Source organism: Acomys minous, assembly GCF_964271855.1.
Source record: "Acomys minous genome assembly, chromosome: 10".
In the NCBI taxonomy this organism is placed as follows: Eukaryota; Metazoa; Chordata; class Mammalia; order Rodentia; family Muridae; genus Acomys; species Acomys minous.
In genome coordinates this window covers 5,272,266-5,298,332 of record NC_140491.1, presented here as the reverse complement: position 1 = coordinate 5,298,332, position 26,067 = coordinate 5,272,266, and the positions used below count along the sequence as shown (strand labels likewise).

Sequence of the window (26,067 nt, the reverse complement as noted above, 5' to 3'; positions counted from 1 at the left end):
CACCGTAGCTACGCTGGGAAGCAGTTTGGCACCTTTGCCCAGCCTATCTGCCTGCCTGTCTGCACCACCTTGGCCATGCCCTAGAGCAAGCTCCCTGGCCTGGATAACTCTCATCAGCTTCATATTCCTCAGGCACTGTTCACTCCCAGACAGGATGTCATTTCGCAATATACTTCTTGGGCACATGATCTGGTCCTTTTACTCTTTTTGACAAAACCCTACTTATTTATCAAGATCTAACATAAAACTGCTTGTGTGAATCCTGAAGTGTGTGCAGCCTATTAATATCTTTCCATATAGATTGTGGATAGCACCCCCTGACATAGGAGAAAATGGGTTAACGTATAAGAGATAAACACCAGCCTTGTTTAAATACGCTCTGGAGAGTAAGATGTTGGTAACAGTTTGAAATGGAAGACCTCTAAATGGTTATTGTTTATGACAAGACAGTGTGGCTTTAACTGTTAATTAGCTGTGATCAAACATACTAATAATGATGTCTTAGTTAGGGCCTCATTGTTGTGAAGAGACACCATGACTAAGGCATCTCATATAAAGGAAAACATTGATTGGGGCTGGCTTACAGTTCAAAGGTTTAGTCCACTGTCATCATGGCAGGAGGCATGGCAGCGTGCAGGCAGACACGGTGCTGGAGAGGAAGCTGAGAGGTCTATGTTTTGATCTGCAGGCAGCAGAAAGAGACTGTTCCTCACTGGGTAGAACTTGAACATATGAGACCTCAAAGCCCACTCCTATGATGACACACTTCCTCCAACAAGGCCACAGCTCCTAATAATGCCATTGCCTATGACCAAACATTCACATACACACACACACACACACACACACACACACACACACACACACACACACACACACACGCACGAGTCTATGGGGGCCATCCTTATTCAAACCACCCCCCACGGCATCAATTGTCATAGTTTTACATTAGAAATCACTACTCAAAAGAGACAAATTCAAATGCAGGCACACGTTGGAGTAGCAGGGCTGTGCTCTTCAACACTGTCAGTGTCACTAGACAGACATACAGATATTACAGTAGCATTGTAACTGTTTGGGTAGGTTTGCAGATGTCCATATTGGCACAAAGATGGAGATGCAAAGAAAATTCCGTTTTGTAGGAGGAGACTCCCAATAAGCAACACATTCTAGGTTGCCGCCCTTGGATTAAACATGTTTTTTAAAATATTTCCTTCTTCTTCATATTCATTGTTTTGGGGAGCCCACCAGAGATGGCCATTCAGAAACAGTTATAGCCAATTGTAAATCTTTATTCTAGCTGACTGTGACTACACTCAGGCATTCAGGACCCATGTGTTCAGAATAGGGGTTTTCTAAAAGCAAAAACCACATCCTGCTATTTTGCTCAGCAGCTGCAGAAGGAGTTTTGTGCAGGCAAGCAGTTTAACAGAAACTAAGATAAGCAGTTAGCTGGAGGGGGAGGTCTGCACAAGCAGGCATTTTAACAGACGCTAAGTTAGCTGGGGCATCTTGGCTTCAGGGTCCTAGAATAGAATTGGGTAGTTTTCCATGGAATTCTCAATCATGGAGATCAAATTCTAGCTAAACCTGAAATGGCCTCAGTAACAATACAAGATGGAGGACACTCTGCACCGTCTTTCCCTGTCATGTTCATGATACTAATGAAAATGCAGGAAGTGCTTCAAGTATGCCTGAAGACTTCCGGGTTGGCATGCTTGTGCCAGGGAGTTGGCAGAGCACGACCAACTATTCATCATGACGGCTCAGGCTTCTTAAGAAGTATGGCTGAAGGGTTTTCTATGCTGAGCAGGGATGGAGGAGAGGGAGAGGGAGATGGGGGGGGGGAGAGGGGGGGGAGGGAGGGAGGAGAGGGAGGGGGAGAGAGAGAAGAGAGACTGTGTCTGTGTATATTATATATGTGAATGTATGTGTGCCTAACTCTGTGTGCTTGTATACAGTGTGTGTGTGTCACGTGTGTCTGTGTGTCCATGTATGTGTCTCCTAATCGTTTGGTGTTGAGAAATCAATCCAGTAAGATGGCCCAGCTGTGCAAGCTGAAGATAAATAGCAAAGTGTATTTTCACATACCAATCCAGAATTACAAACACATGCAGATTCACAGAGGCCTGAATAGGTGTATTTTACCTCCTGTGCTGTGGTTACAGAGAATTCATGGGCAAAGGTGTTAAAAACAAAGTAGTTGAAAACCCGTTTCCTGGCAAGAACCCCACAGACCCTGGCTCCCTGTCTGGCCTCCCTCTGTAACGACCCTTGACATCTGAAGCCGCGAGCCGACTGCCTGCAGATGCTCGCATTCTCCTTTAGGTGTTAGTAAAACTTCTTGCTGCTGCCAGAGAGAAAGACCTCAAATTCATGCCTTGGCGTACCAAGATTTTTTTTTTAAGTGTCCCTTTCAAAGTCGGCCAGCTTGTTAGTTTTGCACAACTAAGTCACATCCTGAAGTTCGAATCAGTGGTCGTTAGTGAGAGCATTGAGGGTCATTTCACCCCCAAACCTTGCTTACCATGGGAATGTGCAGCTTCGTCTGGCAGTCACCATGATTTAAATTTTGACAGCTATTCACACGTGCATGATAGAAGTGTCACTAGGAATAGATAGTCCTGGGAGAGCAGTGCCGCTCAACCCCTGTGCCTCCTTAGAGCCATCTTAAAGGATTCCTTTGCCTCTGCATCTGAGACCAGGAAGGTAAAGCTGAGCTGAGGAGGGAATGCTCACAGATGGAAAGGCCTTGTAGTTACAGCTGTTTCATAGCTGAGGACATGAAGGCATGTAAGGGGCTACTTATTTGCCCTAGATTAGATGAAGTGTAGAAGCCACTGTTTTGTTACCTACCCAGGTGTCCCCAGCTGAAGATGATTGACAGGTTATTTTAATTCTCTGAGCAAGAGGAAATGCAACGACTGCCCTACCATCTAGTCACCTTTAAACCTACTCAGAATTTTTTTTTAAATTTGCACAAAGGATCTGTTTTTCCTCTAGCCAAAGATACTATTTCAAATATGGTTAGAGCCGAGCTTCCTGGACTCTGAAATGTAAGTTTCCAGAAACTCTGTGGACTTCGGAAACTTTCAGAAGGGCATCTGCAGAGTGGTTCGAGGGAGGTCAGAGCAGGACGGGGGGGTGGGGGTAGAAGGGGGGAGTGATGGAAGGGCTGAAGAGATTTCCAGGCTGTAAGAAGATTAAACACATCGTTTTAGACAAAAGGTAGGTTTGTGAAACTGTTGAAAACAGTGGTGCAAAGCCTTATGCAAACATCATTTTTAGAAAGAGGACAAGATAGTAAATTTCTGCCCTAACTCTTGATGTGTCCACCAGCCAAAGAGAGGTCTCTCACAGAGTCGAGTTAGAGGTGAGCTCTCATGTACCACAGCCTGGCCTTATGAAAGCCTTGTGTTTAAGGTAGGGAGCCTATCACTTCTCTCAAATTTTCTAGAGCTTTTCAACCTCCTCCAACAGTTTACCTTACAGGCTAGTTCAGAGCAAGCTCACCAAAAATTCTGTTCTCTGCTTCTATCTCTATTCCAATTAAATTCATTTATTTCAGACCTCAAGGGGGGGGGGGCAAAGTAGGCAGTGAGAAACAGTGGGGTGTAGCTACACAGTCCTGGGCTGGCTTCCTAATCTTTGCGCTCACACTGACATGTCGTCATTGCTGGACCCTGGCTGGATCTCAGGAAACCACAGTTCGCTCATCTTATTTACTTGTACTCTCCAGTTACTAAGAGGCAGGGTTAGAATTTAGAGCCAAGGTAACCCAGCTTCGGGCACCGTGCTTCTCCACCTCGGCACACTATTTCTCCCAGGTCCCATCATGTAAGTGGTTCCAGACATCTGTTTAAAAGCCTTGACCGCCAAGGAGACCTCACGTGGCTTTAGAACGCCATCCCCTACTCCTCTCAGATGTGTTCACTGAGTGAATTCAAGGCAGGGGATTATGGACCCTAAAGGAAATGTCCCTGTCAGCCCTATTAAAATCAAGCTCCCTGTGGCCACGCTGTTGGAATTATAGTCAGTGAAGCATCATCTGACAACCCATAAGAAGAAGAAAGCACTAAAAACTCTTTGCTGGGGGCTGCAGAGCTGGCTCGGGGTTAAGAGCACTTGCTGCTCTTGTAGAGAATCCTGATTTAGCTCCCAGCATTCACATAGTGGTTTACAACTGCCTGTTCCAGGGGATCTGGCCTCCACAGACACTGGGCTTGTACATGGTGCACATACGTACAGGCAAATACTCACATGAAGTGAGGTTTTTAAAAAAATGTTAGAAAGTTTTGCTGAAGACTTTTTTCAAAAATTCAAAATGTTTTCACTTACGGCATCCAATGAAGCTTTCTAAAATGACATCTTTTCCTGTTTGCACATGCATGCACACTCCCATGCAGGCATGTGCACATGTGTGTGTGTATGTATACACACACACACACACACACACACACACACACACACACACACATCTGTCTCATGAACACATGTATTTAACATATACCAGTTCCCTCTAAGCCTTTCCACCCAGCAACTAGAACTGCACGGACTCCGCTGTACTGGTTTCCACCTTGCGTCTTTCTTCCCTTTCCTCTGCTCTGGCTAATCAACCACTAGCCTTTCCTAGTGCCAACCACTAGCCTTTCCTAGTGCCAACCACTAGCCTTTCCTAGTGCCAATCACTAGCCTTTCCTAGTGCCAATCACTAGCCTTTCCTAGTGCCAACCACTAGCCTTTCCTAGTGCCAATCGCCCTAGCTAGACACAGATATCCTAACTGAGAATTCTGATCTGGAGCAAAAAGACGTCGGGGCATGGAGACCTAGCATGCCTACTCTAGCTGGGGGAAGGAGAGGAGCCTTGGAACCCCATCCTGGAGTCTTGTTCCTCCTGCTTTGCTCTTGGTGGGCACTGCATGGGGTGACCGGGCAACGCTGATGGCCGGGCTCTTTGTAGGCGAGACAAGGGAGAACTGGTAGCCAAATGTTCTCTGCGAAGGAAACGTGTTTCACCGGGGGGAGTGAATAGATCTTGTGGAGTATCTCAGCCAGAGCTGGATTTCATGACACAGCTTCTTTTATCCGCATCCCTGGCACAGTATGAGAAGCCTTGCTTGTGTTCCCACATGGTGCACAAGACGGAATGCTCAGTGTGCTGCTGTCAAGGCTGGTGCCAAGGCGAAGCAGCAGTAGGGATGGTTGTTAGCATTTTACTAGGGTTATACATAAAAGGGTAGACTCGGGGGTGAGGGGGGATCGTCAAAAGCGTGAGGCTTTTTTGGTACGTTCAGCCTTGTGTTACGTTGAATGATGGAACATTAACTGAGGAGAGAGGTGGTTGATTGGATGTCTCCCAGGTCATTCCTAGCTGTGTGTCGCTTGTAACAGTCTCCACAACTGGCTTGTAAAAGCACAGATCACCTGGGCTTAATAATTTCCTATGCTTTTGTAGTCATATCAGATACATATGGGATAGAATCCAAGCCTATGATAATAGAGGCTTTTAGGCTCTTCCTGGACTAAGTTAGAGTCCTTATTTATCTCCATGATCCTTCAGGAGCCAGACCACAATTAAGTTAGGACCAACCCAAGAGAGATGGCTACATAATGAATATGCAGGCATGGTGTGTTAAATGGTAACAGCCTTTCTCCACAGCCAGTCAGACAAGTTAACGGAGCATCCTAAAGGCCAGGGAAGCAGAGGGAACTATCAGACTCTGCTAGTCACAGGGGAAGAAAGAGTTGTTCATACATACATTCTAAATCTTAAAAGTGGCAGAAACCACAGCACCCAGTTAGCCACACACACATAAGAGCAAACAGCGTCCACCAGCATGTGCTGTGTGTGCAACTCTTATCTGCTCACTAACATGCTTAGATCAGACGAACACATTTACTCTCCGTGTTCAGTTTTGGAAAGAAGACTTGATAAGAAGCTTTGTTCCTTTTACTTATCCTGCACTTAACATCTTTCTTCTCGTTTTCTTATTTGGAGAATTTATTAGTTATCCACTGCCGCATAACAAATTGTTTACTCAATTTAGTAGCTTAAAACCACAATGTTGGTTATCACATGATTCCCATGGGTTAGGAATCTGAGCAAGGCTTAGAGCAATGGCTAGTTCAGAGTCTCTTACAAGGAGGGAGGGGATGGAGAGAGAGAGAGAGAGAGAGAGAGAGAGAGAGAGAGAGAGAGAGAGAGAGAGAGAGAGAGAGAGAGAGAGGTGCGCAGGGGGCAGGGGGAGATGGGGGGAGGGCGGGAAATTCCAGTTCTTTATACCCTGCTCTCTGAAGTGGCCTTTGATCACTTCTGCTATACTAACTATAACATGCAGTTAAGAGCAAGTCACTAGGTTCACCCCACACTCCAGGGAAAGAGATTCTGTAAGGGCTTGAATACCAGGCGTGGTCCCTGGGAACTGCTGGACTCTGCTGGTCACAGGGGATGAAGCCACTGTACGTGTGTTCCGCAGCTGGCTTGGCTGACACTGTTTGACGTCACTGCCACATGAACGTGATGGTCATCCAGTGGGATCCACCGCTTGGTCATCTCCGGGGCTGGGCATGGACAGCCCGGCTTTCTAAGTCCTGACTGCGGCAGGAGCCACAGCTCCCCGTCAGCTACACATACGTGAGAGTGACACTACTGTGTGCTGTGTCCCTGGGTATGACGTGCCGTGGGGTAGATGTGTTAATTGCTTTTTCAACTTACGGTGTGTTTGTCAGGGCTTACCCCCATTTTAAGTTGAGGAACATTTCTACTAACCTGTAAATCTCTCATTCATCTGAAAACATGTCGCTAGGGTCATAAGCCTTTAAAGATTATAGTTTTGGGGCCTGGAGAGATGGCTCAGAGGTCAAGAGCACTGGCTGTTCTTCCAAAGATCCTGAGTTCAATTCCCAGCAACCACATGCTGGCTTTCTACCATCTATGATGAGATCTGGTTCCCTCTTCTGGCCTGTAGGTATGTGTGCAGTAAGTAATAAATAAATAATAAATATAGGTAACCAATAAATCTTAAAAAAAAAAAAAAGATTAGTTTCCTAGAACAATCTCTCTTGTATGACATTCAACTTGCTTCCTCATTTTGTTTGTTTGTTTTGTTTTGTTTTTTAAACACTGCACCAAAAGGGGATGGTTTGTTCTCTTTTACCTTCCAAGTGAGTTTACAGTCTTTTATACCTTAGTCTCAGAAGTGGCATTTCAGAGGTTATCTTAAGAGTTCAGATAACCCTTAACTTTTAGGGGGCCTCTTTCTAGGAGGCAAAGAAACAAGTACAGCATTGGGTAAGCTGTAGAGTGACGGTGAAGTCTAGTGATATGCAAGAGTGAACAAGGGAGGTGTGCTCATTGTCACTGAGATCAAGACCTGCTTTGGGAAGGTGAGGTGTGGCCAGGGCTCTCATGGCCACAGAGCATGTTGGAGACCTGGAAAGGCTGGTCTTCTTGGGAAGGTAAAAGGTCAAGCCAGAAGAGCTTAGCCTCTGTCTGGGCGTGGCCAGAAGAGCTTAGCTGCTGTCTGGGCGTGGCCAGAGTCTCCATGTGACTGTGTCCGGAGCTCAGGGTCTCTGAGAGAACTCAGTATTTTGGAAAGTGAACCAGAAAGAGCACGTTGAGGTCAGAAACACCATCTAGAAGGAGTTGCTCTTCTCTTCCATGCATTGAAACCTATTGAAAGCAAAGGACCTCCATGTTGCAGCTGACTGCGTAGCTGTGTGTGGCTAGCCAGCTTTCTATCACTGTGACAAAATACCAGGGATGGAAGATCTACAGGGAAAATGGGCTTTGGTTGTTGTTGTTTTATGGTTCTTAGTTTCATAGGCTACAGTCTAAAGCTGCAGAGTGTTACAGAAGTAGAAGTCTGTGTCAGAGGAGACTCCTACCCTAATGGCATACAAGAAGTAAACAGGCAGAGAAGAGACTGCAGAAAACATACCCTTCAATGGCACATCTATAGTGACCTATCTCCACCTGTAGGCCTCATGTCCTAATAGCCTATCCAGCTATGACTTTATGTGTAAGGTACCATAGCTATGACCCAGTCACCTCCCAGGGTCCTACTTCTTAATATTGCAGTGCTGGGTACCAAGCCTTTATCACATGAGCTCTGGGGAGACGTTGCACATTTAAACTCTAACAGTGTGATAAACCAGTTATGGGAAGACACCAGGAATAAAATCAGTTGACCAGGAGGCAAGAACTCCCAATGAGTGTTGACACACACCTAAGCCCAGATGCAGGCCAGGGGCCATGGACATGAGAAGACAGACTTTGCCTCCAAGTGCAATAAGCCGTCATTTTATAAGACATACCGTTCTTAAGAGTCTCAGCTAATGAAAGCCACCTGCCAGTTCAGTTCTGACATGGTGCTAAGGCACCAGCGATGGAAAGATGCAACTTTATTTCAGATGTTAAAAATATATATGTGTTGGATTTAGTAAAACACAATAAATAATGCTAGAAAGGTGACATCCATGTCTTGGACCTGAGCGACTTGGAAGATGCTGGTGCCTTTAGTAGGGGTCATGGGAGTCCGGGAAATGAGACATGAGATCCAAGAACAAAGACCAATTCTTTTTTTTTGGACATAACTGACTTGGCTGCCTCTAAGAGACGGTCATATGCAGATGTCTGGCAAAGTAAAGGACATGTTAGCTTGGAACTCAAGGGAAAATGATAAAATTTGGACTCAGTTAATGAATGAAAAATTCTGACATTAAATCTTTATGGTTAACAAAGCGCCAAAAATAAATAAATAAATAAATAAATTTCTTTTCCTATAATCACAAACTTTGAATCCTCTCCCCCCGCCCCACCCCCAGTTGTAGTCTTATCTTTGGGTGTGTTTGCTAGGTACTGAAGGAAAAAAGAGAGAACAGAGGAACTCCAAGCCACAGGAGAAGTCATTAACTGTTGGACTTCGATTTGAACTCATGACAGATAGAGACTTTGCAAGTCCCTTGTCTAATTGATTGACAGCTTGTTAGGTCACACCCACCACCAGGCTCACGCTCTGAGCCTGTCTCCTAGCCCTTGAGCCTTACTGTTACTGCAAGGCGCGTGTGTTGGTTTGCCCTGCTTCTATGACAAGTGCCACACACTGGGTAGCTTGAGCAACAGAAACGTGTTGTCCCCCCCGATTCTATAGGCTTGTAGATGTCTAAGATCAAAGGTGGGATAAGTCCTGGTTTCTTAGCTGCCGTCTTTTGCATTTTTACATGCCTGTCTCTGTCTGCATTTTTTTGTTTGTTTGTTCACTTTTTATGAGGACGCCATCACAGCTTGGCTTAGAGTTCACCCTGATGATCTCCTATAACTTAATGACCCCTTAAGAGTCAAATAGAGTCACATTCTCAGTTACAAGGAGTTGGTTAGAACTTCAACATATGGCCATGGGGGAGGTACGGGTTACCCCATAACAGTGGTTAAGCCAGCCAAGCACATGTGCTGCGAGCCACTGGAGTCACTCGCTGTAGTCTAATAGCCTCATTGTGAACTGTAGATTATTGTCCAAACTCGCTTCCGTGGTCATTTTGTGTCCCTGCAAAGGTGGGAGTTATATGTGGAAGTTCTGTAAGCATTTTTACCCTTTGCCTTAGGGTTGTTGTGTTTTTTTTTTTTTCCTTTTCCTGTTTCAGGGCTTGTGGGGGTGGGGTGGGGTGGTGGTGCTGGGGGAACGGACATGACCCAAACCTTTCTTTGAAGAAAGAGCCCAGTTGTTTTCCCTTATCTTTCACTGGGCAGAGCTCAGCAGCTTGTGACATTACATCACTTCCTTGCTCTTCCCCCTTGAGAATGAAAGCTTCAATTAGGATCTGGGAGAAAAACATGTAAAATCAGGGACACATATTTTGGTCTGAGTCTTACCTGTTTTGCATAGTCGCAGCTTACGCAAGTTGCCATGGAGCTGATTTTTGTCATGGGCTTCCCACCTTGAGTTCATGAGGGTTTCTACAGTCCGACAAGGTAAGGTACCACACGAACATGGCCACACTTGGCTGAAGTAACACTGTTCTTCCAGTCCGTCTGCCTCCGAGACTGTTTTTGTAGGAAGTTTGTCTTGGCCAGTGTTTCAAAAGAATTGCTAGACACCTATCTGATAGTCAGTTGGCTTCCTGCTAGAAGCTTGTTTCCACAGTCATCTGAAAATGGATGCAAACATTTCTTCCACCCGTCCTCTCAGCAGTGTAGACTGCAGAATAACTGAGTAAAGACCTTGACATTTAACTTGTTTTTCTAGAGTTTCATTTTGTTCACCTCAAAGCTTCTGTTGGACCAAAATATAAAGTTGTTTTTTTTTTTTAATGACTAATGATAGGCGTAGTGGCACACTCAAAGAGTGGAGCCAGGAGGATCACTGGAGGCCAGGAGTTCAATACCAGCCTGGAAAGCATAGTCAGCCAGCCTCCTTCACACCCATATAGAGTGAAAAAGCAAAACCAAAAGTTTTTAAATAAACGCAGTATGGGGAGAGTGTGTTGGGGGTGTGAGCTGAGGCTTTGGCTGTGTGGGATGGAGGACTGTGAAGCTTCCGAACGTCCTGCTCACCAGTACAGCAGGTGTGGAAAACCCGAGCTGGGCAAAGACCTTGCATCAAGGTCAGGATGGAAGTGTGTTAATGTGGGTGATTTAGCTCGGGAAGTCTGATCACCGGCTATCATGGAGTCTGACAAGATGACTTCTCCTAAGACCATGTTGAAAGGTGCGCAGATGATGGCACAAATCCTGAAGGAGATGTGGGTTACAGAACATGAGCCAAGAGTTATGAATCAGATGTTGGGGTTTGCCTTCTGAAATGTGACCACAGTTCTAGGTGATGCTAAGATTTATTCAAGCCATGCAAAGAAAGCGACTGTTGATGCGGATGTCGTGCGATTGGCAATTCAGCGCCGAGCTGACCAAGTCTTTCACTTATCCTCCCCTGAGAAATTTTTTTGTTAGATATTTCAAGACAAAGAAACCAAACCCCATTGCCATTGATCAAGCCTTATTCAGGTCCTAGATTGGCACGTGATAGTTACTGTTTAACTGCTCCATACTATGGGCTTAAGTCTTTACAAAAGAAGGCACCTCCTCCTGCAGGGAGAGTAGCAGGTCCACGGTTACCTGCGGGTCCAGTTTCTAGCAGACCAAGTACTGCCACACTAGCACACCAACTCCACAGACCGTGTCTGTTTCCACTAAAGTAGGCACTCCACTGTCCCTCAGGGTGGCGGTTCATGGGGCAGATGCCTGCCTCTCGGTCCTCTGCTGTCAAGCCTTCAATTCCTGCAACATCAGCAGCTCAGAATGGTCTCATTAATCCACCATTGGCTGGGTGCAAAAGCATTCTTATTACTACTAGCCTAGTCTCACAAAATACAGCCAGTGAGTCAGCAAATGCGTTGAAAAGAAAACGTGAAGATGATGATGATGAGACGATGATGGTGATGACGACTGTGATAATTTGTCATCTGGCTTTGATGCATGTAATGTGTGTACTTGGTCTTCAGTCCATTGTGCTGACATTAAATGAGCACGTTAGTTGCTTTAAAGCTATATTTCAGAAAATGGTATCTAATAAGTATACTTACTATGCTCTTTGATTGAAATGTTCGGTTTTAATAGAACTAGTAATGGTTTTTTCATCAACCTTTATGCATAAAAAATAAAATTGTAATTTATCAATTTGAAAAAAACCTAAAAGCAGTGTGAGTGATACAATGTTGTAAAAATAGTACTTAACCTTAGTGGTCATCTTCACGTGGCTAAGTATGAGGGAAAAAAAATAGCAAAGTCAAGTAGAAAAACACCCAACAAGACGCCCAGCCAGTGCTCTTCACAATCGCCAAGGTCAAAAAACAAGGCAACTTTCAGAAACATGGTAAGTCCTGAGGAAGCTAAGGGGACTTGCTGACAATGTCATGTGCTACCTTGGATGGCACCAAAGAGCTGAAAAAAAGACATTAAGAAAAAGAGAGAGAAATATGAGTAAAACACAGAGTTTGGTGCACGGTGCTCCACCAGCGTCTCTTCACCAACTGTTACAGATGATGCTAAGTAATGAAATGCAGCATCTTTTAAAAAATTTTTTTATTAATTATATTTTACATATACATTTATATTATTACACATATATACAATAAGCTACCTACAGCAGGAAAAATCATGAAACAATCAGGAATATATATATATATATATACATATGTGTGTGTATGTGTGTGTGTGTGTATGTATGTATGTTATATTCATAGTGTTTTGGCCATATCATAGCTCATTATTATCAACTTAAAACATCTACCTAGACCTAAAAACATCTTAACCCCTAAACAACTAAGCTTAATTGTAGAACTAAACTATCTGTTCTTCAACTCCATCAGAGACTTGAGAAGGAATAAAATTAATTATCTGAGTATACCGAGGTTGCATGTTAGCAGCTTCCCAAATGAGAAGATGACAGAGACAGTTTGCTACCTGAACAGTCACCCAAAACTCTCTATAATGTTGGAGCATCATTTTCAGCCTTCTGGCCCAATATATCTGACAGACATATTTGTGAGGCAGGAACTATTGAGGACTTGCTTACCCTGTCTTGGCAGAGTTTAGCCGTCGACTCTGCCTGCATCCAAGCTTGCCTATTTTAGGCAGAATTCTGTCTATGGTAGAAATGAGGACATTTTTCCTAGTGGCTTGTTTGCCACATTTGAAGCCATCTCCATAAGGAGGTTCTTTGATGCTCATCATCTTCTTTGAGGTAAGCTGGGTGTTGCCAGGAATAAACCTGTCTCATGTAAATGCATCTTTGAAATAATAAAAACATCTTTAAATGACATATTCTGTGTGTCTCTGAGGTTTTTGAAGACCTTATCTAACTATTTTATCTTATTTTTCTATAGACTCGTACCTATCTGTTATACCTAGGATGCACATTCTTGTGATAAAACACTTTTATTTTTGAAAATTTTCTGTAGGTTTAAAAACTCTTCCTGAAATAAAATTATATTTAAAATGTAGAGTAAACGACAGTAGCAATAAAGGAGGCACAATTCAAGGAAACAGTGAAATGGTCCAGGAAACACAGAAGTTATTAATAAATGTTAAAACCCAGCCTACCGTGTGATATATTGGTGTCAGTAAACGGCAGGATACCAGAGAGCCTGCTGGCCTATCAATCTAATAAACTTTTATAAGTGATGGGTTGGTTGTAAACACTGTGTTTTATAGCACCTGAAAATTCCAAACAGTAAATCCATAGACAGTATTTCTGCTCACATATTTCAGGACCCTGTTTTTAGAATCTGCACAAGGAAATATTTCATGCCTTTTATGGAGTTTTAATAAAAAACAACAGGTGGAAAATGGATTTTGCAGTAGCATGAGCAGGCTCTCACCATAAATACTGGTGTCTCCGAGTCACACCAGCAGAGACTGTAAACACATCAGTCACCCACCAGCTCTGGTTCCATTGTCAGGTGTCATCTCAATTTCAAGCCCAGAGATTAAACACCGCCATTTAAATTCAAAACACTGAATGGATACGATGATCTTTTATGTTCATGGGGATTCACGGGGCGTGTGTGATGGTTTCCTCGTCTTTAGAATGGAGCTAATACATCTCACCTCAGCATTGTGGGGCCAAGCAAGCTGACACACATTAAATGTTTAAGGTGAAGGTGGTGGATGGTGTGCAGTCTGTTTCCAGTAAATCATAGCACGCTTATTATTTCTTAACCCTGCATTTGTTTTCATGGTTGCAGGCCTAGGGGCGGTCTAGCTGTTTAACAACACTCTTACTTTATAAATGGGGGGAAACTCAGAAAGCAGTAACTGGCCCAGGGGCCTGCAGCTGGTTAGTCTTGGAGTTAGAACTGGAAGCCTCGTACCCCGAGGCACACTTCCTTTGGTCCAGTTCCAGACTGATCGACAGTATCGCAAGCCTACTGTGTGCTGGAGGCTGCCACCATGTTGTTTTTGCAGAATCGTATTTGGGTCTCTGGAGCCCTAGGGAGGGTTCCTCCTCTTCCCCGCCTCCCCTCCCAATAGGTGTGGCAATCGGAGCCCTAACACTTCATTCCCTTTCCCTACATCATCGGCACTCCAGCTGTTGCAGGCTGCTGTGCTCTGAGCATGGCGCTGCGTAGTGAGGCAAGAGAGAATGCAGGAGCATCTGGGCTGCTGTGAGGGGCTCATGCGAGGGGTGCTGCGCCTCCCGTCTCCCTGTGGGGTCTCCTGGAGCTCAGTGTAGACTATGAATGAAGACGTGGTGTGGTGAGTAAAGTCTGTTACTAGAAAGTGGGTGTTCAGGGGTGAAAGAAGGAGGGGATACAGATTTTTACATTTAGTTTAAAAAGTTAGGTTTGGGTTTGTTTGCTGTTTGTTGTTTGTTGTTTGTTTTGAAGTTCCTGGTATCACTAAAGTAATTTCAATTTCCTATCACTCAGCCCTTGATGTGGATTTTATTACTTTTTACGCGCCCCCCCACCCCACCCCACTCCCCCGCCACCAGTAATCTTAAATAGGCTTTCTCTGCTAAGCAGAATATTGTCATCGTCGTCCTTATGGGTATAGAATTAAAGACAGATTATCAATTTTTCCAACTCCGGAGGATGTTAAGGATTTTGTGGATGAGGCACAGCTCTGCTGTGTTTTAAAGGCTGACACCAACACCACGTCCTGCCCGACAGCACTTGGTACCATGGGGATGGGACAAAGTGTTCAGGGGGCACCTCTCCCCTGAGACCTCTCTCACACTCTGCTCTTGTCTCCAGTGCCGCCCTTTGCATTAGGAAAACCCCCCTTCTCTGGCAATGAAGAGGGCAAGAGTCAAAAAGCAAATGAGGCAGGGAGGAAAAGGCAGTGGTTCTGGGTTTGACGGTCGGATAACCAGCCTCGCTCACTGGTGCTCGCCTGTCACCATGTATGTTTCTAGCAGGCAGAGAAAGGGCTGGAGGGTATTCCTGAGCAATCCTACAGTGAAGCCCCCGCAAAGCTGCCTGGACGCTGAGCACTGGTTATCGAGGGCAGGAAATTTCTCTTCATCAAATTTATGGGGCTGGATTGAAAACCACACTGAAGCCAGCTCCACGAATCCCCGTGGCAAAACGATTCATCTTCGCAGAGCTGGAAAAAAATCTATTTTTATCACCTTTATTCTGCCAACTCCTCATTTTTTTTTCTCTCCCCAAGCTACTGTTATTTCCTTCATGGTGATGAGTAAGCCAAGTATCTCCAGGGTCTGTAACTGTTCTCACTGGGTCCGTCCAGCCTAGCTGACTCAGCAGACAGGGAAGAGGAGGTTTGTTCTGTGCCACATGGGTGGGGCTACCTGAGGCTGCCTGAGGCCCAGGGCACCGTCTATGGGTGGGGGCTACACTCAGCAACCTGCCTCCTCTGAAGGTGTGTTGGGTGTTGTGGACGGCCAGAACTCTTCCAGCTTACCCAGGTATAGAAGGAGCAAGAATATATGCACGCCATTCTTCCTGGCTCCCTTTTTGACTGGGAAGGAAGACACACAAGGGCCTGCTGTTAGGACAGAAAGGGACTGCCCAACTTCATGCTGTGCATTTCCCTGTGTTCCTTCACATTACTAGTCATTTCTTTGGGCTCTTGCGTGTCCCCAAGTGGTTCTTCGAGAGTCCTACGAAATGCTAAAAAGGAGTGGGAAACTTTTCTCTAAAGACACTGGGAAACCCCTGCTTTCTGGCCTATCCCTCAGCTTCTTCTGATGAGAAGACACAGAGTGACTAGAGAGGCCTTGAGAATGTGGGGACGTGGGGCCTGAACTCAGGCCTCAGGGGGGCACTTCAGCACCTGGCGAGCAGCCAGCGGAGAGTCCTAGGCATTTGCTGAATGGCTGGGAATGCAGTTTTCCACGCCCGCAGCCTGCTTAGAATCTACCTCTCAGAAGGTGGCGGTGTGTTTTGTTGGCAGTTGGCATTCTCTACAGCCAGTGGGCCTGATCTGAACCCCTGAATTTCCGGCCTCTTGGCTGTGTATTCGGGCAGATTCCTTAACCACCTGAGGCCCGTGTTTACTTTCCTGTAAAGCGGGCTTGATAACTGCCTTGTTGGTTTTCATAAAGAAAAGAGGCGAGAGCAGGAGAAGAAGGGATGTGAAAGGAGGAGAAAAGGAATAAGAGGGAGAGGAGGCGGCGGCACAGGAGGGGTGGGTACTGAAGTGAGTTGGAATCCTTTGAGATTTTAGTGCTGAGTGTGAAGTCCAAACATCCTGTCATAAACCTTTCTTCTGGAGAAAGGATAGTTTGAGAATGAGCAAGTAAATGAGACTGGCGGGTGTGTGTGTGTGTGTGTGTGTGTATGTGTGTGTGTGCTGTATATGCACACGCTTGTGTGCAAGTGTGTGTATGTGTGTATACGTGTGTGGTGTATGTGTGGTGTATATGCAAACACATGTATGTTGTATGTGAGTTGTGTGGTCTGTTTGTGTGTAGGGTGTATGTGTGTGTGTATTCCTCCTGACCTTCACTGAATACTGATTGCATGCCTGCTCCTGCCAAGCTCTAAACCCAATGTGAGATGCTCAGTGTTGGAACCAGCCACCTCCGGTCTCACCCTGCTGGATGCTGCTGTCTACACCCTGCAGGGTGTAGCAGAGTAGGGCGCCAACAGCTCATCAGGCTGAAGAGCTCAGCTCCGTGACCCTTCTCCTGTGGCTTTAGAAAGGAGTGTCCAGTAGACGGAGGGCAGTCTTTCTGCACTCATTCCGAGGCAGCGGGAAGGTGACGCGGGGAGGGTTGGTTGTGTGTGTGTTGAGTGGCACACCAAACTGTGTATAGGGTGGCACTACCAAACTGTGTATAGGGTGGCACACCAAACTGTGTATAGGGTGCAATACCAAACTGTGTATAGGGTGGCACACCAAACTGTGTATAGGGTGCAATACCAAACTGTGTATAGGGTGGCACACCAAACTGTGTATAGGGTGGCACTACCAAACTGTGTATAGGGTGGCACACCAAACTGTGTATAGGGTGGCACTACCAAACTGTGTATAGGGTGGCACACCAAACTGTGTATAGGGTGGTACTACCAAACTGTGTATAGGGTGGCACACCAAACTGTGTATAGGGTGGCACACCAAACTGTGTATAGGGTGGCACTACCAAACTGTGTATAGGGTGGCACACCAAACTGTGTATAGGGTGGCACACCAAACTGTGTATAGGGTGGCACACCAAACTGTGTATAGGGTGCAATACCAAACTGTCCTGAAAAGTGATGGATAGGAGAACTAAGGATGTGAGTCTTAAGTAATTGGTCCCAAGGGTCCCAAGATTCCCAAGGCCCAGCTTTGAGCAGGCAGGTTGATGGAGGCCAGGTTCCGTGGCATCTGCTACTGCCTTGGCAGTTGAGCTTGTATTTGGTTCCTTCTGGAGCGCAGTCTCTCACATCTGTGAGATGTGCTATTCTCCATACGGCTTCTCCAGTCTGTAGCGCTACCAACTGGATCCACTTTACTCGTCCTTTTTGACGCTGAGCATCTTCAACAATGACCTGTACTTGTCCTTGACCCCATTCCCTCTTCTTTTGTGAGAATGTTTTATTCCCAGACTTCATAGAGCTCAGACCCCACAAGGCATCACTGTGGCTTTCAGAGCCCGGTGGTTGCTGTCTTTCTGGTGGCTGGCTGGGTTCCTAGGCTCTGGTTTTTGTAAGCAGTCATTTCTTCCGCAGCGGCCATCTGCAGGGAGCTGGAGGTTACGAAATGACTGGGGCATGTTTTATGCGCCTGCTCTCAGTCTCTTCCCCTTGGTTCCCATGTAAGTTTTGGCAGGATTTTCTACAGTCAGTTCCCAGGAAGGTGCTGGAGAGTGCTGTTGGTAAACAGCCCCCTGGCTGCTGCTGGCTGTGGCCCTGCACATACCGTAAAGAATACAGCTTGAAGAGTCTCGCTGTGGTTTCCCTGCCTCTCTGAGGGGCTGAACCCAGGACTGACCTCTGAGACCGTGACCTCAGCCATACTTGTGGGATGGGCAGTGGTCTGGAGGTGCTCTGCTTTCACTGGCTTCTCCTTGGGTCCTGGGCCCGTTGAATCGCTTTAACCTCGTTACGTGTCTTGGGATATTTTCACTCCAGCCCTGACTCTGCTGGAATCATTTTTGCCAGAATCCTATTTCATCGTCCTTGCTCGGCTTAGATTGTACTAACCAGCCGTAGAGGTTTCCAGTGTGTTGACTTTCATCCCCACTGCTGCCCCTGCATTTTCACTTAGAAATATGGGAAAATTTAGGATTTTCTTGGACATGAGTTTATATGTGTGTCGGTGGTACTGATTGTTGGAGGTGTCTGTGCTCGAGTTATTAAATCAAGGCAAGTTAAGTCCTAAACATGTTTACAGATTTATATCTGCCAGTCCACCCGCCTACCTACCTACTTCTCTAGTAAAGAGTTTTAGGAAGAAAAATACCTAGGGGGAAAAGTGACATGAGTAGACTGGTAAGAAAGAAAGGTGAGAAATAGTAAAGAGGGGAGAGAGGAAGAAAGGGAAGGAGGGGGAGGGAGGGAGGGAAGGGAAGGGGGAGGGAGGAAAGGAGGGAAGGGAAGGGGGGGAGGGAAAGCTGACTGCTCTTTCCCTCATTTCCCCTTAAACATTCCTGCTGTTTCCTGACACCGGCCCAGTTCTATTCCCTTACAATAAATTCCTCTATTCTCTTGTAATAAATATACACGGGACTTTCCCCACCTCATCATCTTGCAGACATCGCCCCGTTGTCATGGTGCCCGCATTCAGTGCCACTTTGAGGGAGACTGCTCTGTCTTTCCATTCGTCTGGAAGCTGTCTTACATCGGTATAAGTAAGAGAAACCTCCTATAAATGAATCCGCACGTGGGGAAAGGCAGGGCTAAAGAAGTTACAGACTACTTGTTGCAGTAGCCCAGAAGAATTAGTTACCTCGTACCAATTACTAAAGGATGCATCCGTTGACTCTCAAGGGACAGCGAGCCTTTGTTTTTACCAGTGTGGGCTTTTTTGATGGTTAATTTTTGTTTTTACCAGTGTGGGCTTTTTTGATGGTTAATATCATGACTCAGTGAAAGCTAGCTGCATCAGATGTGTGAGGAAGAGAGCCACATGTGGAACTGTGCCTGCGAGATTTGGATGTCGGTCCTCTCAGTGAGTGTCTTTCTTCTCTAGTGAGTGTCCTCAGGACAGCTGGTGGCCCTCAAGGCTCAGGCTGTCTGATGGTATTTAGTTTTGATTATAAACATGCACATGTTATCTTTTAAGAGAATTATGTTGATCTGTAATTGTGCGTGTAAATATAAAGATATAAAATACATTAATCATAGTCTCTCTCTTTTTTTTAATGTTGCAGAAAAACTACTCTTAATCCAGGGTCTGGGTCTCCTGGCTTTCAGGACCCAGTTTCTGCTCTGTATGTGACTCAAAGTCCACTTGCCTATCTAAACTTAGAGGAGAGGCACACTCTTGATCTCGGTAGAGCCAAACCCCAGAAATGGGTCTGCTGTTGTTGGGAACTAAGAGGATAGCCCTAGCAAAGATATTCCTCCAGTTTGTCCAGTTTCTGGTACATTCTGCGATGAGCTTACAGCTCATGAAGGGAGGTCTGAGTGAGCTCTTCAGGGAAGTGGAACTCAGCACTCCACAGGGACCAGCCACTCTCCATCAAAGTGTTCCCCAAATATGGCACTGCCACAGAGATGGTAACCTCATTGGAGTACTTAATGCTTAAACTCATCCACCGCAAGGCCTCCTGGGCAGGTAGGTGAAGGGGCTCAGCAGCCAGTTCCTGCTCACATCTGTCCATCTGCAGGAGCTGTGACAGCTGTGTTTTCCCTTCTCTTCCCACGAACCCTTTTCTTTTCTTTGGTCATCCTCCTGAGACTGGCTCTCTGCAAACTTCTTAGCATCAAACTGAGCCATCTTTTCACACAGCTTTGCCTCCTCAATGACAGCCATGAACTGGGGCTTGGTGAATGCAGGGGAGGAACCAGCACTTGGTATTGGGGAAGGTCTAATGAGGAGAAGGCTCTAAGAGCTGTTTATAGAGCCACAGCAGGGTGCAGACACCTGTGACATCAGCCAGTGTCACTCGGTACCACTGGAAAAGCCCTCACCTTCGCGTGCCTGCCTATCAGCTCCAGAATTCACCTCATCTCCTCCTCTGCATTATTTTCAGTGCCCCATTTGTTGTGGCACATGATGCCCAAGGTGGGGAACGCCCAGGTGCTGGCTGGAGGAACGATGTCACTATTGGCAAAACCCACGCACTGTACCAAATGAGCCCCTGCCTCTGGGTTACTTCTCCACAGCTCCTTCTCGCTCCACCATAGGTGATGGCGTTGTGGTCCAACACACAGAATCTGTCATGGCTCTCAAATGCTGGAACCTTGTTGGGAGGAATTCTGTAGAGAAACAGGGGTATGGTGAGTTTGGCCAAAGTGGAAGTGGGGACGTATGGAGAACACGTGGATCCTCAGGTACAGCAATGGGGGCCTTGAAGACACCCTGAGCCCGTACTTCTGCACCTCCAGTTTTCAGGAAATGAGTACAGGGTTACAGTCACCGTGGTCGTTCTGGAGAGAAAGGGTGAATTATATTTAACCGTGTTGAGGTCTTCTTTATGCTCCTGTGGAGATGGTGTTTTGTATCTGAACTAGAAAGTTGGGTTTTTCATGAAACCGAGAAGTTCAGTACACAGAGCAGCAAAGCTCAGTTCTATTTTTCTCACCGTGAATCGAATAAAGTTCTCACTTCGTCCTTGAGCACTGGGATAAAGGCTTGTGTGTGGTCGTCCATTATGCCGACGTGCATTGTATAATCACTGCATCTTCTTTATGAAAGTGATTGAATGAGCAACACATGAAGGGACATTGTCACCATCTTAATTCTCCCTTCCAGAACTTAGGCTCTGTGTTAGGCCCCTAGCTTCAGAGCAGTGCTGCCATTTTGGATCTTGGTACCTTAGCCATTGGTCTGTGGTAGTGGTAATAATAATAATAATAATAATAATAATAATAATAATAATATCATCTCCTGCACTGTTCTAGAAAGTGTGTGGCATGCATTTATTTTCTGATTAATCTTTACCACTTTGACATTCCACAAGGCCTGGTCAGGTGTTTTGTTTTGTTTTATTCCCCCTCCTTTCTTCTGCACGTGGGTGACAGGACTGTGGTGCATGTCGACAAACTCACCGTGGAAACCATCCTTCTTCAGATGTTCACACTTGTATTTCTGTCTGGAGTGTGACCTTCCCTCCTGTGGGGACAGTCACACAGTGAACAGTGCACGAGTGCTGTTTTCCCAAGTGCCGCCCGTATCCCCAAGGCCTGCTTAGCCACAGGCCCGTGCGTGTGCTTCAGGCTTTATGTGGTTGTAATGGGCGAACTGAAAGATCAGCTGCTCTGGAATAAATCTACAGCCCTTTGGAGAACAGATACAGCTGGCGAAAGAGCTTAAGAACACAGCAGCTCCTTGAGAGACTGTGAACATTCTTGAGCCCTTTGAATAAAAGCAGTCTTTCCCTGTCTATGTGCCCTGGTAACTTATGGGAAAAAAAAAATAACCCCAGTAGCATGATATTTTAAGCTTTGTGTATGTGTGCATGTATGTTCTTAACCCTGCGAAGTTTCTCTTGGCAGGACTTGAAACAGGCTTGGCTGTCATCTACTTTGCTCCTGTGGAGCCCGGGAGACTGATGTGGCAAGGAGAGGCCATTAGGAAAGGAGGCCAGGTGGAGCCTCTGGTGCCCTGCAGCTCCCTGGATTTCCATTACCAAGCTCACCCCGGTCCCCAAAGCCCTGTTGCCACCATACATCTCTGTCTCTGCGTCTTTCATTCACGCGAGCTGTGATGTCTGAGCCCACCCTAGATGCCGTGCACCTTTCTTTGGCTGTCCTCTTCCATCTCCTAGAGCTAAGTCAGGCCCCGCTGCCATCAACACCTCTAAGCTTCCCAAGCAAAGGGCCTCGTTTATCTGTGCTGGGCAGCTGATGAGGACACTTTGCTGTCATTGGCTTAGCCTTCTGGGACTCTCCAGCTTGCCTAAGTTACCTCCTGGGTCCTTGATCTAAACTCTGGTTGCCAGGTAACAAGGATGCAGCGATTTGCATGACTCTCTCCTCCCTTTCCCTCTCTTGCTGTTTCTGAGAACAACCCTATAGGGACTTCAGTCCCACAGGGCAGCTCTGTGCTATCTCCTTTGTGATGACCTCAGTGGTCCCTTTCAGCCAAGAGGGAAACATAGCAATCACACTGAAGTTCAATACTGCGTGACTTGGAATGCTAAGAAAAACTTGGAGATATTTTTAGCAAAACAGAATATTATGATGAACATCTCTCACCTGAAACATTCCCCCCAAAATTTCTATTTCTAGCTTTTTTAGCAGTTCCACAAAAGGGTATTGTATTTGAGTCGGAAAAGAAAAATATTTTTATTTCCTGTCCTTGACGTTGAGTGGCATTGATTAAAAAAACAAAACAAAACAAAACAAACATCAAGGCCTTTCCAGGTCTGGATCTCCTGGGGGTAGGGAAGGGAAGGGGAGGAAAATGCATTATGTAAGAAAGAAGCCAACTGATTTGTTTTGTTTTTCTTGTTCGTCAGCATGAGAAAAGAGTAGCTGAGAAGAGTGAAAGGCAGTTGTCATCTGGGATAGAAAGCAAAGAACTCTGGGAGAGGTCCATAGCAAGAGTATGGGGCAGCCGCCACTGTGTCTCTCTGTAATGGCAGTCTTGGCCTTGACCAATGGCTACTCGCTCTCCTGCAGTCTTGAGAAGAAACTATTCCATCTTGACTTGAAGGTGCTGAGGTCTCCATCCTTCTCTTTGATGGCCACTTGATCACCAACCCATGCTTGGTCAGAAAAGAATTCATTAGAGTAAGACCTAGGTTTGACTTTCTAAAGTTAGGTAAATAGAGAAGTTACACTTTTAACAACCAGAGGAAAATATTCGGTGATGGGTTTTTTTTTTTTTTTTCATTTTACTGTATACTTAACTTTATGTTTTAGATGTTTGGGGCCAGTTCACATTCTTAGGTTGGCTCAGTTTGCAAACATGAACTATTAACAATTAACAGAATGATTGTTCCTGCCTGGCACATGTGCATTGCATGTATGCTGATGCACGTGTGTGTATGTGTGTGTGTGTGTGTGTGTGTGTGTGTGTGTGTGTGTAACACACAGGTTGACAATGAGGGTGTTTCTCAATCATTCTCTACTTTATGTTTTTCTGAGACAAGATCTGTTACTGAACCTATAGCTTGCCAAGTCAGCTAGACGTGCTAGCGTGCAAGCCTAGGGAGCCTCCTGTCACTGCTTCCCCAGCCCTGGGATTACAGACGTGTGCTGCAGTACCCGTGTTTTTTGTTTTGTTTTGTTTTAATGTATGTTTTGGAGGATGGAACACTGGCCCGTGATCATGTTTCTGCATCATGCACCAAATGAACTGAGCCATCTCTCAGCCCCAATAGCTGTATTTTTTTTTAGGTGGGAACTGTTCCTATGAGCCTGCATATATTATGTTATACTTGCCTGCCTGTAGAATGGAGTTGATGCCTTGCTGTTTGTTTTATCTCTGCTGTCATCTTCTCTTTACCCCCCACCTCACCCCCACCCCATTCCCTGCTCCTGAGGCTTGTGTGGGCACATAAGCCTCCCTTCTCTTCCCTGATTTACTGTTCCACTTAGCACATTGTTCCAGGCAGTGAGCATATTGCTTCTGCTGTGATAAATTACAGCCCTGTGTTGGAAGGAAGCTGTGACGGCAAATGTCCCCCTCGGAGGTCAGCTCTGGCCTTCCACTCAGCTCCACGTTCTGTTCCTTAGGAACTACCAAGGTGTCTCCTTCTCCCTACCCTCCCTGTACGCTCCCTGTTAGCATGGATAGCCACTGCTAAAGAGCCAAAGTTTGCAGACAGGGGCGTCCTTTACACTTGCTGCTTCGCCTTGTTCGTTTTCAAATTCATTTTAGTTGACAAACAATAATGAGCACAGGAGTAATAAATAGTTTGGCCAGAGTGACATGTCGGGTCCCACCTGGCTCTGTTGGATGCCTCAGTGCACTTCTTCCCGCTCTCATACCTACCGTTGTGAGCTAGAGAAATACTAAGTTATTGTATATTTAAATTTTTTTAACCTTTTTTTTTTTTTACAGACAGAAATCACTGTATGGTAAACATCCTGTTGACATATAGATATATATTTAAATTGGGAAGATATTACAGGATAACTTATTTTCTGATTTGTTCCAAATGAGGCTGCCAAAATTACAACTTTACTGGGTATCTATATGGCAAGACAGCACAGCTTCACATGCCCTCTTGTAGAGTGCTCCTGAGATCCTCCACATATTCCTCTGGCATTTACAGATCTGTTTCCTGGGTTGAGGAGATAGTGAAGTGGGTCAGCATTTGCTGTGCAAGCACGAAGACCTGAGTTCGAATCCCCAACAACCACGTGAAAACTAGACATGGCCACGTGTGTCTACAGGCAGATCCTTAGGACTCACTGGCCGGCATGCCTAGCTAAAGTGGGAAGCTTTTGGTGCAGTGAGAGACCCTGTGTTGAGAGAACATAAGTAAAAAACAAACAAACAATTGAGGAGGACACCCCCAATGTCTTCCTCTGGTCTCTGCATGTATGTCCATGGAGGCAGGGGGGGGGGCACACACATGTGCATACCATATACACACATGTGTACAACACAGACACTACCTTAAAAGGTATTTAAAAGATCTGTTTCCTCTTTACAAAAAGGTAAGAGTCAAAAGTGTTATGGGCAGTCTGGTTGGTTCATTTTGTATCATGTTGTATGCTCAAATAATACCAGCTGGCTGAGTGGATAAGAAAAATCACCTGACACTGCCGCCTTATTGTCCTCTCCTAGGCATTTAAAAAAAAAAAAAACCCAACCCCCAGTCTTCCACTTTCAAAATGTAGACTAAACGGCTTGGGCATATCTTGCCTCACCATCTCTGGTTTTGGACTGAACAAGCACTTGGCCTGAAATTATAAGTAATAGTTGTCAGGAAGTAGACAGAAATGCTTCCCTTGCCTGTTGTTTGTGTAAATAATAAGTGCTATAGCAACAAAACGCGAGCAGCCAGAGGACGAGCAGGAACATACGGTGCCGTGGACGCCTCGGGAGGTGGGACTGGAAGGACGCCTTCGTTTGCCTCATCTGGAGGGGACTGTGTCACTAACATGATTTTTATGTGTTTTTTTTTTTAAACAAAAAGACAAGGTTGCTAAGCCTAATGAGTTAATTAATTGATATCTCAGCTTCCATTCTACCAACAGCTTATAAAAATATATATTAATATAGTTGGAAAAAAAAGCTTTGACCATGGAAAATATGAATATAACCAAAAAATAAATATACAGTTTCTATGATTGGCATTTTCAATTCAGTTCTCTAGTGCCATAGCAACATGGAAAATATGATTAATTTTATAAATTATGTAAGTTTCAATGTCCATGAGAGAGTCACACCAGTCTTTCATGAAAAAAGAATGCTATTGTTAACAGCTAAGCTTAAAAGATAGCTTGTTCTAGCTACACACGGAAGGCAGACCTCTGGCCCCGCTGCTCCTCTCTCCCTCCCTCCGATGGAGACCAGCATCATGTAAGATGGGACGTTTTGAGCGTCATTGTCAGGACAGCTGCTCGATTCAATAGGGGAGCAGATGGCTCCTGGGCTGTGACATGTGTCTTTCATCCCTCTCGCTCTATCTATAGCCTCCACTGGTTTCACTGGCCTTTTTTTTTTAAATAATTGTGGACATTTATTACAGATTTGACTTATATTGCCAAACTAATTAGAGAGTATTCAAAATGGTGCTTAGCCTTCAAAAACTTTCTGTAGAAAATGGCTAAAAGGAAAATAAGCCTTGTAAGATATATACTTTTCTTGTATAGCTTTCCACTCTATGAAATGAAAATTAAGCTCACCAACTCAAAATGGACAGATCCTGAGAATTTTCCAGAAATGGGGCTATTTTGCTGACATTTGGCCATAGAAAAACACAGATATGAGATCAAACCAGAGCAGAGTCGGGGGCGGGGGGACTGTCACCCAGTACCTTTTTTGTGGCCTG

At 45.5% G+C, this 26,067-nt stretch overlaps 1 protein-coding gene and 1 pseudogene across 12 annotated transcripts in view; both read left to right on the top strand.

The window, feature by feature from the left end:
- Positions 1 to 26,067, top strand: part of LIMCH1 (LIM and calponin homology domains 1) — a 323,411-nt gene that overhangs the window by 152,889 nt on the left and 144,455 nt on the right. The window lies entirely within an intron of this gene.
- On the top strand, positions 10,358 to 11,954 carry LOC311606679 (transcription initiation factor TFIID subunit 9-like; annotated as a pseudogene). The gene has a single exon. The product of its transcript is annotated as a transcription initiation factor TFIID subunit 9-like (transcript).